This window comes from Macaca mulatta, chromosome 18 (genome assembly GCF_049350105.2).
Source record: "Macaca mulatta isolate MMU2019108-1 chromosome 18, T2T-MMU8v2.0, whole genome shotgun sequence".
In the NCBI taxonomy this organism is placed as follows: domain Eukaryota; kingdom Metazoa; phylum Chordata; class Mammalia; order Primates; family Cercopithecidae; genus Macaca; species Macaca mulatta.
In genome coordinates, this window is record NC_133423.1 from 60,333,434 (window position 1) to 60,340,154 (window position 6,721).

The following is a 6,721-nucleotide window of genomic DNA, read 5'->3' on the forward strand; positions in this document are numbered from 1 at the left end:
GCTGCTGGTCTGTCTTCATCTGAGAGAGGAAAGAAAAAAAAAAACCAGAGAAATAATGAACAGTCTTGGAAATCATGACCACACTTACATGTGGGATAGGCAATTTTACTATCAGTATTAGACATTTGAGATCTGAGGACCAGAAGTCAAGAATAACTACCAGTTTTCACAAATTGGCCCAAAAACTGCATAGTGCAATGACTTGATTTGCTTCAATTATGCTAGAAACATCTGAGGATGACTTTAGCATGCACAATCTTTTGCACTAATGTAGATATTTCTTACTATGAGGTTATGAACAAGGGGAGAATTTGAAAAGGGAGGTAAGTTACACATTCATACCTTTATGGTGTGGGCTCATTACTAAATGGATGGATCGATGGATGGGTGGGTGGGTGGATGGGTGGATGGATGGATGAGTGGATGAGTGAATGGGTAGATGGGTGGGTGGGTGGATGCATGGATGAGTGGATGGGTAGATGGGTGGATGGATGGGTGGGTGGGTGGATGGATGGATGGATGAGTGGATGGGTAGATGGGTAGATGGATAGGTGGATGGGTGGATGGGTAGATAGGTGGGTGGATGGATGGATGGATGGGAAGGTGGGTTAGTGGGTGGTTTGGTGTGAAGTATGAACTTTAAAGTATATAAATTTTAGAATGAAATTAAAAGCTTCCAAGGTAGGGAGGCTCAGGAGAGCTTTTTGGGGGCCATTTGGTGAGAGAATAGAAAGCAGACTTGAGAGTCATAATCTTGGCCTGGAACAGGAGATTAGAAATCCTGTGAAATTTTCTAGGACTCTGTATCAGCAAAGCCACTTACTTTCTGTTCCACTGATACTATATCAGAAGAATTCAAGACAGTGTCTTTGGGAGCTGAGAGATCCATAGACTCTGCTTCAGAATCTCTCAAGCTTGAGAGTCGTATGGTATCTATAATCCTCTCGCCATAATAATTCACCAAAGTGGGGACATTCTTCACCTCCGTTGATCTTAATTTGGGGCCCACAGCCATGGATAGAAATCACAGGTTCTGAGAATCAGAAAGAAAAAATAATTACACCTTAATTTCATTAGCTTGTAATTAAAATGTAGCATTTCTCTCCATTGTGAAAATAGACATCTACATCCTTACCACCCTGAATCCACCCAATCTTGTTTGATTTCCAAAGCTAAAAAGGGTCAATCCCAGATAGTATTTGGATGAGAGCCAGCCTGGGAATACTGGGTGCTGTAGGCTTCAAAAATAGATAGATAGGTAGATAGATAGATAGATAGATAGATAGATAGATAGATAGATAGATAGATACACAGATAGATAGATACACAGATAGATACATACATAGAAATTTTAAAAAGAAAATAGGCAAAAAGTCATAGTCATGGTATAAGTACCTGTGATTTTGTCATCAATAGACACATCAAATATTTTCATATCAGATCACATTAAGGTCCTATATCTCAAAATATTGTTTATACTCATTGCTACTTTGAAATTACTATAGGTCTTAGGCTCACAGCTAGATCTTGTCATTTAATACTTAAAAAAAGAAACGTGTGTATTACTATATCACGAATTTATTCTTTTTCCTAACAGTATCTCAATAAGAATTGATTTCCTTTGTAATCCTATGTGTATTTTATATTGCACATCTAAAACATTATTCTGAGGAGGCATCCATGAGCTTCATTAGACTAACAAGTCCATGGCTCAAAACTGTTAGAATGGAAGCTGCCTCTTTCAATTGTCCCCACTGTCCCTGCATAGACATTGCCCTGAATTCTCATGAAGGGATAGGCAGTGTTTTCATGGCATTTCCAGGAAGCAGCCCAAACCATCAAGTCAGAGGACTGTCAGCAAGCTGTTTTATCCATTAGGAACCATAGAAACAGGGCCCAGGGCCAATGAGCTTGAACAATGCAGTCTACAAACATGCCTGAGACAGACCTAGGGGGAAAAATTATTTGCTCCTAACTAAAAATAAAGCTACAGATGTGAATCAATAAATGTCTAATTAAACATTCTACCAAATAATATGTCAAACTCATCTGTCGCTAAATTTAATATTCATAAATATTTTTGCATTAAAAAATGACATATCAAATTTTCTCACTTTGCAAGAAGCCTCAAGTAAACATGGTTATGAAGAAAGGCATAAAAGATTAAAAGTTACTCAGAGCCAAATGTTTTCAAAGGCAGAATTATAAAGGTATGCCCAATATTTTATGGGAAGAAGAATCTATTTATGTGATGTGGAATGTCTGCATTTTAATATTTTTGACAAGGTGTGAGGTGGGCTCCAAAACAAGATGGGAAAGGGGTGAAGTCTTCCTAGGTTGCAAAACCATGCCAACTCTAAGTCGTGACTTGTCCTCTCGGCTCAGAGTTTAGGACTTGGGAAGATTTCCAGCATTGACATCCCTTTCCCCTTCCTCCTGTGGGCTTCCCAATCCTCCCGCTGCCCTCTCCAAGCCCTCATTTTCAGCCTCACTGCCCTCTCCTGGGCACTTCACTCTCTAAGAAAAGTAAAGAAGCCCCAGTTTAGTGAAAAAAGCCAGGCCTGGTGGCTCACTCCTGTAATCCCAGCACTTCGGTAGGCCGAGGTGGGAAGACGGCTTGAGCCCAGGGGTTCAAGACCAGTCTGAGGAACATAGCGAGATCCCGTCTCTACATATCAAAAACTAAAAATTAGAAGAAAAAAAATTTGAAAAGTATTTGAAATTTGATACATTTATTTAAAGGGCATCAAAGACAGGGAAAAATCAAAACATTAATGTTCTTCCTCACACTTACACTAAAATGTAAGATTTGTGCAAACAACATTGTCCCAAAGCCTAGACTTGGAAAGAACTTCTCGTGGGAAGAAATTAGCATTCCTGATAAAACTAATAAGCCATTTTCTAAGGAGGTATTTTTGTTTGCTTGCTTGTTGTTTTGTTTGAGACCAAGTCTCACTTTTTTGCCTAGGCTGGATGGAGTACAGTGGTGTGATCTCGGCTCACTGCAACCTCCACCTCCCAGATTCAAGTGATTCTCCTGCCTCAGCGTCCCAAGTAGCTGGGATTACAGGCACCTGCCACCACGCTCAGCTATTTTTCATGTGTGTGTCTGTGTGTTTTTAGTAGAGGCAGGGTTTCACCATGTTGGCCAGGCTGGTCTTGAACTTCTGACAGGTGATCCACCCACCTCGGCCTCCCAAAGTGCTGGGATTGCGGGTTTTGAGCCACCACGCCCAGCCCTGAGGAAGTTTAATAGGATTAAGATTTGTTCTGGGAATCTAATTCCCTGCCCCCTGTTTTACTGTTAGCTGCTTTTGACCAACTTGTAAAATTTCTGTATTTAATCTAACAAGGATTATATAAATATTCTCTTTTTCTATAAAATAGTCCTACTGAGCATAAATCTTTCAGTTTGCCTCCCAAAGGCCTCTCCCTGTTTATGCAACATTGTCATAAACTTTATCTATTTATGATTAAATCGTCTGAGAAGTTTAGCATGTCTGTTGTTCTTGTTTTCAAATAAGAGGTTGGGCAATATGTTCTTTCGGAAATTTAAGTCTAAGCACGGTGGCTTCTGTACAGTTGAATTACTTTATAAGCATATATTACATTTCTAGAAGAATTCCTTTAAAGGGTGTAAGCAAAGGAATTTGCTTTAATCACATTTCTCACATAGTTTTGTTAAGGCACAATACAACTACAATACAATATTTAGAAGCTCATATTATGACCCTCATGCAAATATAAAATGTATGTATGTCAAAGATTGTATTCAATCAAGAAAGAAACCAGTAAGATGTAAGAACCAGTTTAAGAGAAAATTTGAACAGTCATATATACACAGAGGCAATTAGGAATGCTGAAATAAATATGCTAATGGTTGTAAAACTTATTAATATTATGTAAGAAAATGAAATGCAGCATTTGGGATGATCTTTCTACAGGTCAGAAATCAATTATATCTCTACTGGACAAAAGCATTTGCATTTCTGTTGACAAGAATTGTTTGCCATGACTACCAGTTTCCTGCAAGTTCAATTCTGCCCTAGTCATTAGGAGACAATCAAAGGTACACATCCCTATAAAATCAGATAACATTCTCTGGACTGTGCATAGAACTCCACTGAAATTGGCATTCTGTTTAGCCAATTTTTATATCTCGGACTATTTTTCTTGATAATACATCATTTTATCAACAATTTTACCTTATCAAAAACCAATGCACAGAACAAATTAATGGTAAGGACTACACAAATTATAGTTGAACAATTGCTAGCTCTTCCGTTTTCCTCTTTCTGACTTTGTAAGAATAAAATGATACTTTATAAAATTGTTTATAATTATAGTAGTTTCAATCTAAATCCCTTTTTTGTTTTGAAGAAGGAGAAATGTGAAAAAAGAGATTCTAGCACTCACTTGGAAAAGTAAGCATCTGAAAATAGTCAAGAAAATTTGACCAAAAATTGACTGATATGGCTAGGCACGGTGGCTCACATCTGTAATCCCAGCACTCTGGGAGGCCAAGGCAGGTGGATCACTTGAGGCCAGGAGTTTGAGAGCAGCTTGGACAATACGGTGAAACCTTGTCTCTACTAAAAATATAAAAATTAGCCGGGCAGGGTGGTGCCTGCCTGTAATCCCAGCTACTCGAGAGGCTGAGGTTCAAGAATCACTTGAACCTGGGAAGCAGAGGTTGCAGTGAACTGAGATCATGCCACTGCACTCCAGCCTGGGCAACAGAGTCAGACTCAGAAAGAAAAAAAAAAGAAAAAAATGGAAACAAAAAGTCTCAAAATAAAAAGAAAAAAATTGACAGATGGGGTGGTGGATATTAGTAACTATGTAGGAAAAAGGTGGAGACGCTTGCCTTCCCTCACATCAGATATTAAAAGTCATTTGAAATTTTTAATAATAAAAATAGTAACAACACAGGAATGGATGTATTAATAGATTAAATAATATAAGGCCCCAAACCAGACCTAAACGTAAGAATCTACCACATGCTGGAGAAGACACTGAAAATCAGTGGAGAAATGATGGGTTGTCAACAGATGACGGGACAGATAGATACTTCATTATTTCAAAAAATTTAAAAGACCAGGGTATTAAAACATCAACTGGAGTAAGCTGGATGGAGATGAGAGAAGAAATTCAGACATTTTAGACAGAGGGCACCCAGAGCAAAGGAATTACAGCGAAGAAAGAGTTGCTGCGTGCATGAATGAAACAATGGATTCAGACAAAGAACCCAATCAATTCCCAGCAGAGAAATGTTGAGAGATGAGGTGGGCAGAGCGGTCAGGAGCCAGCCATGTCAGCTGAGGATGCCATTCGAAAGAGGCTTGAACTTGATCCTAAAAAAGTTGGGAAGCCTCTGCAGTTTTTAAGCAGGAAACTCTCATGATCAGGTGTTCCTTTTAGGAACAGGTGTTCCTTTTGGTTACTCTGCTGCCTGTTTAGCAAATGGGTTCCAAAAGGTTAAGATAGTGATATGGTTTGGCTGTGCCCCCACCCATATCTCATCTTGAATTGTAGTCCCCATAATCCCCACGTGTTGTGGGAGGGACCAGGTGGAGATAATTGAATCATGGGGGCAGTTTCCCCAATCCTGTTCTCATAATAGTCAGTGAGTTCTCACGAGATCCGATGGTTTTATAAGCGGCTTCCCCTTTCACTAGGTACTCATTTCTCGCTCCTGCTGCCACGTGAAAAAGGACGTGTTTACTTCCCTTTCTGCGATGATTGTAAGCTTCCTGAGGCCTCCCCAGCCCTCTGGAACTGTGAGTCAATTCAACTTCTTTCCTTTATAAATTGCCCAGTCTCGGGCAGTTCTTTATAGCAGCATAAGAACGGACTAATACAGATAGGATGCAGAGAGACCATTTAGGATAGTTACATAAGAAGGAGGTTCCAGAAATATCTAGGAATAGGAGCCAGATGGTAAAAGCTTCAGGGAGGAATTGATGGAAAGAAAGAGTTGTCAGCACTATCCTCACGATTTAGGATTTGGGTGGTGAGAGAAAGGAGAAAGGTAGGGTAGTAACGAAGGGAGCAGCAGGTTCTAACAAAGCTTAGACCTAGCCTTGGCATGCTGGCAGCAGAGCAGGAGCCAGTGGAGACAGGGGAGAGGAGAAAACGAGAGGGAGGCCTGGGGAGAGTGGGGAGGAGTGGGGCAGGGAAGGGTTGGGACACAGCTGAAGACCCATCGATTTAACTTTACGAAAAGGAGAAAGGGGCTAACTTGGGGAATGGGCTAGTGCCATGAACTAGGCAGGCCTCATACTCAGCCCTCACGTTCTTGTCTTTACCAGTTTTTGAAAACTGATTCTAAAAGGGTAATATGCCTAATAAAAAGGACAAATCAACTTATTGCTCTAGAAAGCTCATAATCATCCATGTAACGTATTTCCCGTAACTGTTTTCTGCCGGTGTTGTTCTCAGTCCTGGGGATGAGGCAGTAAACGAAACAGATAAAGACCGTGCCCTTGTGGAGCTTGCATTCCCGTGGGAGAGAAGACAATTACCAATTAGTTACCAGGGAACACAATGTCAGGGATACATAAGTGCGGGGAAGAAATAGAACTCGAGAAAGGAGGCAGCAAGGCTGAGGAGGGGAGCTATTTTATACGATGTGGTCAGAGGAGGAATCTCCAGTCAGATGACATTTTTCTTAGACCAGAGAGCATAATTTAGTGAATGGTGGGCATAGTAATCAAAGTTC

General features: G+C 40.2%; 1 long non-coding RNA gene across 1 annotated transcript; it reads right to left on the bottom strand.

The window, feature by feature from the left end:
• LOC144336444 (uncharacterized) lies at positions 1–6,502 on the bottom strand. The gene is made up of 3 exons (XR_013408257.1): positions 6,417–6,502; positions 824–1,033; positions 1–19 (listed from the first exon to the last, which is right to left on the bottom strand). It is a non-coding gene; the product is annotated as an uncharacterized LOC144336444 (long non-coding RNA).
• Positions 6,503–6,721: the final 219 nt, after the last annotated feature.